At 38.5% G+C, this 13,401-nt stretch overlaps 1 protein-coding gene across 3 annotated transcripts in view; it reads left to right on the forward strand.

The window, feature by feature from the left end:
* The first annotated feature begins 4,263 nt into the window (after nucleotides 1-4,263).
* Nucleotides 4,264-13,401, forward strand: part of LOC147314420 (von Willebrand factor A domain-containing protein 5A-like) — a 36,371-nt gene continuing 27,233 nt past the window's right edge. For all 3 annotated transcript variants that reach the window (XM_086261340.1, XM_086261341.1, XM_086261342.1), the window contains exon 1: nucleotides 4,264-4,388. The gene's annotated coding sequence lies outside the window, so the exon portion shown is untranslated. The remainder of the gene's footprint in view (nucleotides 4,389-13,401) is intronic.

Here is a 13,401-nt window from a genome sequence, read left to right on the forward strand (position 1 = left end):
TTATCCTGTGTAGGTAATGTCCTGTGTTAAGGTGTGACTATTGTGTTAAAGAAATCTCAGTTGAATGTCTGATTTACTCTTTAAACTACATGCAACTTAATAAAGTATCTTTTACTGCTTTTTTGCTTTGGTATAACTGAGGTGTAAACTTTCTCTAATAAAGACACTGATTAATTAATGAATAAGCAGTGATTGCACTTTTTCTACATTTCAAACTGAAATGGGTCAACAGTTAAAGTTTACATATTCACAAAACGCTTTTCTGTTTCCTAAATGTTTCTCTTGTTCACAAGAGGATGCAATAATGCCATATATTATAAGCAAAGACTTTCACGTGAAGTACAATTATTTTTAGTGTAAGAGTGTGAGCGTGAGACCTTTCAGGACTTCAGAGCTATTGCAAAGTAAAAATGTAAACCACAGAAGGAATTCTAAAAAAAACAATCCAAAGGAAAAATGTTTTGCAATTTGACGCTCCGCCCACCCAGTGCATATCGGTTGGTGGAAAAAACAAGGAAATGGGACGTACCCGGTAGCAGTGACTTTTTTCAATAAAGTCTGCTGTTTGTGGCGTAAACATTGCTACAAGAACAGAGGAGTGCAGTAAACCTATCAGGATACACCCGTCTATCAATAGAGGTAAGCTTCTATTGCGCATCATTCTTCACTGGCGGCCATATTTTCATATCTCACGTGTTGATTTTACCTAATTCCATTTTTTATGAGTTTGTCGCTCAGTTCATTGTCACGTCATTGGTTGCTTTTTCAGTTTTCATTACTGCCTTTTAACAAATGTTTTCGGATCCCAGACAAAACAGTTTCAAAACTATTCAGTGGCACAAAACTGCATAATTTTGTGTGTAGTGAAAAAGAACTATTGCCTTAGATTCTGAAAGTGTCACGTACTAGCAGGTAGGTGCACAGTCACTCTGTCACAATAACAAAGAGATGCCATTAATTGTCTGCACAGAAAACGCCTCCGACTGGAAGTTATCAGAGCGTAGAAGTCCCCGGTGTTCCTGCTTAACTGGTTTTGGTGTTTTCTGATGGCGTTTTCCAACATTTCACTGCGTGGTAACGTGATCCAGATGTTTCTAGTGGCATCTAATGCGAATCTTTGTAGATGCCAAGATTCAATTTTTGCGATACGTGTGTCGAGTCATTAAAATTATGTTTAGATAATTTAAAGGATAAATGATATATTTATTTTTAAGTAACTTAAACGGGTTCTAATTGCTGACCAAAGTAAGTTTAGCCTGCGAACTGCCCTGCATGATGAGTCACAGGCACACCCTGTGCTGACAACTACAAGGGGTATTCATTGTTATTTGTGTGCGGATTATCGCTGAATGAATTCAGATAAATTACTAATGCAGTGTTTTCTTCTTTAAAATGCAGAGCTCATACAGGACTATAGAAACAAAAGAGAACCACCCCCTAAAGCATGCACTCTTTATAACGCACTCTATTGTGTTGGTAAGGAGCAGGTTATGTTCAGAGTTGCAGTTTTAAATTCTGCTGCTAACACAGAACGCCCTCAAGAATACTAATTTAATCAACACAATTATCAAGCAAGGTGGTTAGCACTGTTGCCGCACAGCAAGAAGGTCCTGAGTTCAATTCCACCATCAGGCCGGGGTCTTTCTGTGTGGAGTTTGCATGTTCTCCCCGTGTTTGCGTGGGTTCTCTCCGGGAACTCCGGCTTCCCCCCACCGTCCTATCCCCACAAGCTGCATGTCTTTACATGCAGCTTGTGGGGATAGGTTAATTGCATAATCCAAATTGCCACTAGGTGTGAATGTGCGAGTGAATATGAATGGTTGTCTGTTCCTGTGTGTTGGCCCTGCGACAGACTGGCGACCTGTCCAGGGTGTACCCTGCTTCTCGCCCTATGACAGCTGGGATAGGCTCCAGCGCCCCCCCGCGACCCTGAAAAGGATAAGCGGAAGCGGATGGATGGAATTATCAATTTGGTCAATTTTATTGATTGAATTGAGTATTTCATTGATCTATTTAAAATGTATTGATTTGATTTCTTAACAAATCGAAGCGTCTACAGGTTAGTAATGTTAAAATGTTTAATGTTTCAGAGTTCTAATATGCAGATGTGGCGTTAAATAAACAGCAGTACTGAGAGCGCACTCAGCATTAAAATAAAATTAAAAAAAACTCAATATTTTAATTTCAACATTGTGTGTAAAATGAGAAGAAATTTTCTGCACAAAGAAGTATTTCTTTATTTCCAAGTATTCGTGTCACTATCAAATTCTGTTCGCTATAGATTTTTAATCATCTTCACCTGATTAAATCTCTTAATGTATTGAGCGGAATCCATTAGAAGTGTCACGTGAGCAGTAAAGCGCCAGCCACCCCCTTTTTTTTATGAGCGCGCACAGAACAACCGCGGTCAAGTGAACCATCATTTGTGCGTTGGGGTGAAACCAGCCGCCTCTTATCCTACCGTGAAGCGTTGGATATCTTCTTGTTCGCTAATCGAGACACCCACACAAACGCACAGAGGAAGTTAAGAGAAATAAAGCTCCAGGACCATTGTTTTCCCCAGTGAAGTTTTCATTTATTTTTCTTTTCACTTTCGCTGGTAATGTGCTTCTTACTTCACAATTCAATGGAATCTTCAATGTGACCGCAACAACACTCAGTTTCATCTCAATCAACTGCAAAATTCCCGAGAAGTTAAAAGACAGTTACTCAAATTCAACCAGGGCTGTAACTATAGATTATTAATCTATCGATTATTCCATTGAGTAATCTGATAAGAAATACTTTGTCGTATTAATGAGAAATAATAAATATCGTAAAGAAAAAGAAAATACGTGTCTATCAAAATGAGCTGCTCACTGTTTTCTAGTAGAAATTGCATTTTTCTTTTCGTTTCATCCGTCATATTTCATTTGTCAGTCTCTTTCTCCCCCAACTAATGGCTCTGCCTCTTTGCTCATTCGGTGCGTAAACAGACTCCAGCTCCACTTTAAACTGTGCCTGCACCATCAAAAATATTTTAGTTATTTATCCGCCATTTTTCAATTGGTCTTAACCTTTTGATCAGGACTGTGTCATATTCAAAAATTGGCACACATGTAGCGGAGTAACCCAGAGGAGTAATCAACTGAGAATTTCATGTCAAGGATGATTTTAATTAATTTTTTATGTGATGTTATATTTGATTGGATATGTTGAATTAGACCAGAAATGTCCGTTAAATTTCTCCAGAATTATGCAGTGGAATGAGGAAAAAAAAACCTGCACACGTGAGTGTTCAAGAAGAAAAATCCAATTTCATTTAACTGTCATGTATAATTTTAAATACATTTTTAACATGATGTTGACACATTGCTTTGAACTGTTTTTTCAGTTGAGTAGTTGTCCTTTAATTTCTTGGGTGTTTAAGCAGTTTAAGATCCAACTTCTAGAGTAAGTGAACCAAAGTAGAAATATGTTGAAAGTATCATGTCAACTGTGAAGGATGGCTTTTAATGAATTTTGGAATATGATGGAATAATTGCGTGATTGTGTTGAATTTTACTTGCCCTCTAACTTCTCAGAAATTTTGTTGACTAAACCAAAACAACGCAGGGCCGACATTGACTGAGAAAAAGAAGGCATCGTGTTTGTCATGTAAAAATGTATTAGTCTAACTATTAAATCCAGTGTTTTCAGGCAGAAACGTGTGAAACCTGTACTTCCAAAGTCTTATTATGTTGTCATGTGACTCTGCTGGTTTTCGAGCAGCTAGTTTGCTCTGCTCCTGGTGAATTTCTGATCATTCTTGAAATGATCTGGTGTTGTTTATAAACTGAACTTTCCCACAATTTGAGGCATTCAGAAAATACTGGTTGAGGCTATGTGGATGAATATTCATACAGGCCAAACAGGGCAGTTTCTCTAATAAAGACACTGATTAATTAATGAATAAGCAGTGATTGCACTTTTTCTACATTTCAAACTGAAATGGGTCAACAGTTAAAGTTTACATATTCACAAAACGCTATTCTGTTTCCTAAATGTTTCTCTTGTTCACAAGAGGATGCAATAATGCCATATATTATAAGCAAAGACTTTCACGTGAAGTACAATTATTTTTAGTGTAAGAGTGTGAGCGTGAGACCTTTCAGGACTTCAGAGCTATTGCAAAGTAAAAATGTAAACCACAGAAGGAATTCTAAAAAAAACAATCCAAAGGAAAAATGTTTTGCAATTTGACGCTCCGCCCACCCAGTGCATATCGGTTGGTGGAAAAAACAAGGAAATGGGACGTACCCGGTAGCAGTGACTTTTTTCAATAAAGTCTGCTGTTTGTGGCGTAAACATTGCTACAAGAACAGAGGAGTGCAGTAAACCTATCAGGATACACCCGTCTATCAATAGAGGTAAGCTTCTATTGCGCATCATTCTTCACTAGCGGCCATATTTTCATATCTCACGTGTTGATTTTACCTAATTCCATTTTTTATGAGTTTGTCGCTCAGTTCATTGTCACGTCATTGGTTGCTTTTTCAGTTTTCATTACTGCCTTTTAACAAATGTTTTCGGATCCCAGACAAAGCAGTTTCAAAACTATTCAGTGGCACAAAACTGCATAATTTTGTGTGTAGTGAAAAAGAACTATTGCCTTAGATTCTGAAAGTGTCACGTACTAGCAGGTAGGTGCACAGTCACTCTGTCACAATAACAAAGAGATGCCATTAATTGTCTGCACAGAAAACGCCTCCGACTGGAAGTTATCAGAGCGTAGAAGTCCCCGGTGTTCCTGCTTAACTGGTTTTGGTGTTTTCTGATGGCGTTTTCCAACATTTCACTGCGTGGTAACATAGTCCAGATGTTTCTAGTGGCATCTAATGCGAATCTTTGTAGATGCCAAGATTCAATTTTTGCGATACGTGTGTCGAGTCATTAAAATTATGTTTAGATAATTTAAAGGATAAATGATATATTTATTTTTAAGTAACTTAAACGGGTTCTAATTGCTGACCAAAGTAAGTTTAGCCTGCGAACTGCCCTGCATGATGAGTCACAGGCACACCCTGTGCTGACAACTACAAGGGGTATTCATTGTTATTTGTGTGCGGATTATCGCTGAATGAATTCAGATAAATTACTAATGCAGTGTTTTCTTCTTTAAAATGCAGAGCTCATACAGGACTATAGAAACAAAAGAGAACCACCCCCTAAAGCATGCACTCTTTATAACGCACTCTATTGTGTTGGTAAGGAGCAGGTTATGTTCAGAGTTGCAGTTTTAAATTCTGCTGCTAACACAGAACGCCCTCAAGAATACTAATTTAATCAACACAATTATCAAGCAAGGTGGTTAGCACTGTTGCCGCACAGCAAGAAGGTCCTGAGTTCAATTCCACCATCAGGCCGGGGTCTTTCTGTGTGGAGTTTGCATGTTCTCCCCGTGTTTGCGTGGGTTCTCTCCGGGAACTCCGGCTTCCCCCCACCGTCCTATCCCCACAAGCTACATGTCTTTACATGCAGCTTGTGGGGATAGGTTAATTGCATAATCCAAATTGCCACTAGGTGTGAATGTGCGAGTGAATGTGAATGGTTGTCTGTCCCTATGTGTTAGCCCTGCGACAGACTGGCGACCTGTCCAGGGTGTACCCTGCTTCTCGCCCTATGACAGCTGGGATAGGCTCCAGCGCCCCCCCCCCGCGACCCTGAAAAGGATAAGCGGAAGCGGATGGATGGAATTATCAATTTGGTCAATTTTATTGATTGAATTGAGTATTTCATTGATCTATTTAAAATGTATTGATTTGATTTCTTAACAAATCGAAGCGTCTACAGGTTAGTAATGTTAAAATGTTTAATGTTTCAGAGTTCTAATATGCAGATGTGGCGTTAAATAAACAGCAGTACTGAGAGCGCACTCAGCATTAAAATAAAATTAAAAAAAACTCAATATTTTAATTTCAACATTGTGTGTAAAATGAGAAGAAATTTTCTGCACAAAGAAGTATTTCTTTATTTCCAAGTATTCGTGTCACTATCAAATTCTGTTCGCTATAGATTTTTAATCATCTTCACCTGATTAAATCTCTTAATGTATTGAGCGGAATCCATTAGAAGTGTCACGTGAGCAGTAAAGCGCCAGCCACCCCCTTTTTTTATGAGCGCGCACAGAACAACCGCGGTCAAGTGAACCATCATTTGTGCGTTGGGGTGAAACCAGCCTGTGGAACGCCAGGACTGCCATAATGAATTAATTAAATACACCATTAAATAATTAATTAAATGTGGCAATAATTAATTAAAATTGGAATTAATTAATTAAATAAATAGTTATGACACATGTAATTAATTAATTATTGACACATTTAATTAATTATTTATGTATTTCACATTTTAATTAATTATTGACACATTTAATTAATTATTTATGTATTTCACATTTTAATTAATTATTGACACATTTAATTAATAATTTAATGATTTATTTATTTCATTTTGGCAGTCCTGGCGCCTGGCTCTCATCATGAAATAATTTTATCTGTCAGCCTCACCCATCAAACTCAGGGGGCGGGGTTAACGCTGATCGAGTCAAAACCATTGCTTTGGCCTGGTGGCCATTGTTTCTAGCACACAACAACCGGCATGTGGAAGCTAACAGAACTGAGCTTTGAAAAACCCTGTTTGTGTGTTACCAAATACCGTTTTAATATTTTTTTAGCCGAGAATGTAGTGGTTTAATCTTCATGTGTCTGGTCGGTTTGTCAAGATACAGCCTCTTTGCAAAAGTGTTTCGATGATTTCGGAGATGTCTGCCCAGTCTCACGGCAAAGCGTGGGATAGACCCGCTCGCCTCGCAAGCAATCCCACCGACAAAGCGCAGGCCCCGGTACACAGCTGTAGTAACCCCCGCTGACTTCTTTTACTGAGGTTATATTTATCGATGTTTTATTTCCTGATGTTCTTATGTGTCCTACGTGTTTCAGTCGCCAATTCTGAATTATAACTAACATTAAAAACATGTTTAAGGAGGAGAGAGAGCAAATAAATCTGTTTAACATCTGATCTTTGGGTTTTTGTTCAGTAATCAGCGTGACCTGTGTATAAACACATAAAAGAGATAACGTTGGTGTTTCCGTCATGTAGTAACTGCTGGCTTTAACTGTACAAAGGTTGTTCGACACTATGAAACACATACAGACTTCATGATGTTCGGCTAATATTTTTATTGTGAATATTAATCATGCTGACCTCGCTCTGTACACCACGCAGCGAGGTCAGCATATCCACGATATCCTCAGCTCCATGAGTTAACACAAAGTTTCCCAGCTGACTATCTAACTTCCAAATATTCCAGAGACATGAAAATATACAGCATAAAGAAAAGTGTAAGAGACTCAGCAGCAGATTAGAATAACAGTTATACATTTAATAAATCACCAAATGAATCCAAGAAACGAGCAAACCTGTTCCGACAATTTGAATTTGTATTCCCTCAGCTGCAGACTCGCTGCTGTTTAAATGTTTGAAAAGGAAGATTAGATATAAAAAACGTCAAACATAGACTCAGTCTGCCTTCACATTTGATATGAGGCCAGCACGTATAGTGGCCTCAGCAGGCTATTACTGAAATACACGTGCTATATCATAAACTATGATATAAACAGGGAGGTCCTATTAACATGTTTAGTTTTAAAGGACACCTTCCTGCCTTTAGTCTCATTCATGAGCAGTATTAGTTTTCTTCTAACATCCAGAAGTCTGCACAATGTGTTTCATAGTTTGTAACAAGCCTTTGACAGGTTAACGCTGCCCATGCAGCTTCTCTAACATTTGATTGGTTGCCGTGCAAAGTAAGTCAAAACAGGTCGATCCTAGAAAATCGATTGCTTGTGTAGACTTGGGGCAGCCAGTTATCCCAGAATGCAGATCAAATCACAAGCAGCAATGGTGGTGGTGTAGTTTTAAAATACCCCGTTTTTCTGTCACCAGCTACACTTTTAACAGTGTTTTAGCCGCGAATGTCGCGCCGTATGTCTGGTCAGGTTGTCAACATAGAACATGTTTGCAAAAGTGCTCAGATGTTTTCAGAGATTTCACTAGCTCTGCTAACAGTTAGCATGCAGAGTGCACCGAGGGGGTTACGTTAACCGGTTTGTTTACATATTCCACTCTCCGTGTTCCACATGTTGCATTCGCAGATTCTCATTTTCACCGAACGATCGTCTCTTTCCGCCTGGTCTTGTGTCTCTGTGCTTCTGTAACATAAAGAACGAGCTGACATTTTTCTCACGAAACCAGCGATCAGCTCAACAGACCCTCAGTTTACCTGCATGCATCCTCCTCCTCATCTGTCAGCTGTTTAACACCTGCTGCTAATTCAAGAAACACGCCTACGTTTCCTGGTGATAGTCACAGTTTAACTGGGCAGCCGGTGCTCGATATAACGCAATGTCAGCGCATTTTTCTGCACAAGATAAGGAAATATAGTGTTTTCCCCGAGCGCAGAGCTGCTGGAGCTCGTTTCCTTACAGAGCACTTTATAGGCGAACAGCTTTATCAGCGGCTGATGTCCAATCACCGGCACACAGCTTTGAAACCTCAGCTGAGTTTTAGCTCTCAGTGGTTAAACGCTGGACTACATTCACTCAGGTTCTGTCTGTCGGGTCACGTTTACTTCGCTGTTTTATTTACAACTGAGCAAATCGGTTTGGCTGAGGTTAAAGTTACGTTTCATAACTGCATAGTTTCACAGACGTTTAATGGTTCACTGGCACATGTGTTAGACTGAACTATCATCTAAATATCATCTGTTTTTTAATAGTTATTCAACTGTATTCTAAGCACCAGCTGTCTGTTAGAATGTGATTTTTTTTCTCTCTCTGTTGGCAGAGGTATAAAAATGCGCAGGAAAATCTGACATGCATTATTAACCTCTGTCTCTCTTCCACAGCATGTCTTTATCCTGTCTTCCTTCTCTCACCCCAACCGGTCGCAGCAGATGGCCGCCCCTCCCTGAGCCTGGTTCTGCCGGAGGTTTCTTCCTGTTAAAAGGGAGTTTTTCCTTCCCACTGTCGCCAAAGTGCTTGCTCATAGGGGGTCATATGATTGTTGGGTTTTTCTCTGTATCTATGAAGCGCCTTGAGGCGACTTTTGTTGTGATTTGGCGCTATATAAATAAAATTGAATTGAATTGAATTGAATTGAATTGAACTTCACCGACGATATTTAGGGAGGAATAAACACACATCAAACATAAATGAACCATTTGTCTGTCTCCATAATTGAGAGCATTTTCTCTTCTTATGTCAACACTCTCTCTCTTTTTTTTTTCTTTTTTTTTTGCTTTTTCGGTCATGTTATGTTTACCTGTCAAAGGCTTGTTACAAACTATGAAACACATTGTGCAGACTTCTGGATGTTAGAAGAAAACTAATACTGCTCATGAATGAGACTAAAGGCAGGAAGGTGTCCTTTAAAACTAAACATGTTAATAGGACCTCCCTGTTTATATCATAGTTTATGATATAGCACGTGTATTTCAGTAATAGCCTGCTGAGGCCACTATACGTGCTGGCCTCATATCAAATGTGAAAGCAGACTGAGTCTATGTTTGACGTTTTTTATATCTAATCTTCCTTTTCAAACATTTAAACAGCAGCGAGTCTGCAGCTGAGGGAATACAAATTCAAATTGTCGGAACAGGTTTGCTCGTTTCTTGGATTCATTTGGTGATTTATTAAATGTATAACTGTTATTCTAATCTGCTGCTGAGTCTCTTACACTTTTCTTTATGCTGTATATTTTCACGTCTCTGGAATAGTTTGCAGTTAGATAGTCAGCTGGGAAACTTTGTGTTAACTCATGGAGCTGAGGATATCGTGGATATGCTGACCTCGCTGCGTGGTGTACAGAGCGAGGTCAGCATGATTAATATTCACAATAAAAATATTAGCCGAACATCATGAAGTCTGTATGTGTTTCATAGTGTCGAACAACCTTTGTACAGTTAAAGCCAGCAGTTACTACATGACGGAAACACCAACGTTATCTCTTTTATGTGTTTATACACAGGTCACGCTGATTACTGAACAAAAACCCAAAGATCAGATGTTAAACAGATTTATTTGCTCTCTCTCCTCCTTAAACATGTTTTTAATGTTAGTTATAATTCAGAATTGGCGACTGAAACACGTAGGACACATAAGAACATCAGGAAATAAAACATCGATAAATATAACCTCAGTAAAAGAAGTCAGCGGGGGTTACTACAGCTGTGTACCGGGGCCTGCGCTTTGTCGGTGGGATTGCTTGCGAGGCGAGCGGGTCTATCCCACGCTTTGCCGTGAGACTGGGCAGACATCTCCGAAATCATCGAAACACTTTTGCAAAGAGGCTGTATCTTGACAAACCGACCAGACACATGAAGATTAAACCACTACATTCTCGGCTAAAAAAATATTAAAACGGTATTTGGTAACACACAAACAGGGTTTTTCAAAGCTCAGTTCTGTTAGCTTCCACATGCCGGTTGTTGTGTGCTAGAAACAATGGCCACCAGGCCAAAGCAATGGTTTTGACTCGATCAGCGTTAACCCCGCCCCCTGAGTTTGATGGGTGAGGCTGACAGATAAAATTATTTCATGACGAGAGCCAGGCGCCAGGACTGCCAAAATGAAATAAATAAATATATCATTAAATAATTAATTAAATGTGTCAATAATTAATTAAATGTGTCAATAATTAATTAAATGTGTCAATAATTAATTAAAATGTGAAATACATAAATAATTAATTAAATGTGTCAATAATTAATTAATTACATGTGTCATAACTATTTATTTAATTAATTAATTCCAATTTTAATTAATTATTGCCACATTTAATTAATTATTTAATGGTGTATTTAATTAATTCATTATGGCAGTCCTGGCGTTCCATAGAAACCAGCCGCCTCTTATCCTACCGTGAAGCGTTGGATATCTTCTTGTTCGCTAATCGAGACACCCACACAAACGCACAGAGGAAGTTAAGAGAAATAAAGCTCCAGGACCATTGTTTTCCCCAGTGAAGTTTTCATTTATTTTTCTTTTCACTTTCGCTGGTAATGTGCTTCTTACTTCACAATTCAATGGAATCTTCAATGTGACCGCAACAACACTCAGTTTCATCTCAATCAACTGCAAAATTCCCGAGAAGTTAAAAGACAGTTACTCAAATTCAACCAGGGCTGTAACTATAGATTATTAATCTATCGATTATTCCATTGAGTAATCTGATAAGAAATACTTTGTCGTATTAATGAGAAATAATAAATATCGTAAAGAAAAAGAAAATACGTATCTATCAAAATGAGCTGCTCACTGTTTTCTAGTAGAAATTGCATTTTTCTTTTCGTTTCATCCGTCATATTTCATTTGTCAGTCTCTTTCTCCCCCAACTAATGGCTCTGCCTCTTTGCTCATTCGGTGCGTAAACAGACTCCAGCTCCACTTTAAACTGTGCCTGCACCATCAAAAATATTTTAGTTATTTATCCGCCATTTTTCAATTGGTCTTAACCTTTTGATCAGGACTGTGTCATATTCAAAAATTGGCACACATGTAGCGGAGTAACCCAGAGGAGTAATCAACTGAGAATTTCATGTCAAGGATGATTTTAATTAATTTTTTATGTGATGTTATATTTGATTGAATATGTTGAATTAGACCAGAAATGTCCGTTAAATTTCTCCAGAATTATGCAGTGGAATGAGGAAAAAAAAAAAAACCTGCACACGTGAGTGTTCAAGAAGAAAAATCCAATTTCATTTAACTGTCATGTATAATTTTAAATACATTTTTAACATGATGTTGACACATTGCTTTGAACTGTTTTTTCAGTTGAGTAGTTGTCCTTTAATTTCTTGGGTGTTTAAGCAGTTTAAGATCCAACTTCTAGAGTAAGTGAACCAAAGTAGAAATATGTTGAAAGTATCATGTCAACTGTGAAGGATGGCTTTTAATGAATTTTGGAATATGATGGAATAATTGCGTGATTGTGTTGAATTTTACTTGCCCTCTAACTTCTCAGAAATTTTGTTGACTAAACCAAAACAACGCAGGGCCGACATTGACTGAGAAAAAGAAGGCATCGTGTTTGTCATGTAAAAATGTATTAGTCTAACTATTAAATCCAGTGTTTTCAGGCAGAAACGTGTGAAACCTGTACTTCCAAAGTCTTATTATGTTGTCATGTGACTCTGCTGGTTTTCGAGCAGCTAGTTTGCTCTGCTCCTGGTGAATTTCTGATCATTCTTGAAATGATCTGGTGTTGTTTATAAACTGAACTTTCCCACAATTTGAGGCATTCAGAAAATACTGGTTGAGGCTATGTGGATGAATATTCATACAGGCCAAACAGGGCAGTTTCCTGGGCTTTTAGAACCGAGAACAAAGCACTGATGCTCACACAATATCAGTGTGAAAAACTGGTGAAGAAAATATGGTACATTGTTCCAGGATGCATAGAGGAGGTATTTCCTGCATGTCTTACCAAATTCAAATTCAAATTCAAATTTTATTTGTCACGTACACAGTCATACACAGTACGATATGTAGTGAAATGCTTGGACAACTGCTCTTGACCTAAAGAGAACAAAAAAGGAAAAGGCTATGAATAAGATAGGAAATAAATATGAAAAATTAAAAAGGGTAAATTTAACTAGGAAGGAATAAAATATAAATTAAGGTTAAAAATGAAATAACTGTACAACACAAATTAGAATGAAGGGTAAATTTAACTGGGAAGAATAAGATAAAGATAAATATATAAATTAAAGTTGAAAATAAAATAACTGTACAACAAAATACACAATATAGAACTATATAAGAATGTATGAAGAAATCTAAATATAAATAAATATATACACAATAACAGCAGCTGTACAAGTATTAACCGGAAATGAAGAATATAGTGACCAGTGTTGTGCAAAACCAAAGTCCAGAAAGTCCAGTGTGTGTGTAAGAACCATATGTGTGGGTCAGTACTGTGTGGTGGTGTGATTGAGAGACCGTATCGCCTGCGGGAAGAAGCTCCTCCTCAGTCTCTCTGTGTTGGTCTTCAGGGAGCGGAATCGCTTTCCTGACCTCAGCAGAGAGAACAGTCTGTTGTTGGGATGGCTGAGGTCCTTCACGATCTTCCTGGCCTTGGTCCAGCACCGCCTGCTGTAGATTGAGTGCAGGTCAGGGAGCTCGGAGCGGATGGTGCGCTCAGCTGACCGCACAACCCTCTGTAGAGCTCGTCTGTCCTGCATGGTGCTGTTCCCGAACCAGGTTAAGATGTTTCCCGTCAGGATGCTCTCTATGGTGCACGAGTAAAAGTTCCTGAGCACCTTGGAGGGCAGTTGGAAGTCTCTCAAGCGTCTGAGGTGGTAGAGACGCTGTCGGG

Source organism: Aulonocara sp. 'chitande type north' Nkhata Bay, linkage group LG14 (genome assembly GCF_057382095.1).
Source record: "Aulonocara sp. 'chitande type north' Nkhata Bay isolate Kocher_YH1m ecotype deep benthic linkage group LG14, A_spYH_male_GT1.1, whole genome shotgun sequence".
Taxonomy (NCBI): domain Eukaryota; kingdom Metazoa; phylum Chordata; class Actinopteri; order Cichliformes; family Cichlidae; genus Aulonocara; species Aulonocara sp. 'chitande type north' Nkhata Bay.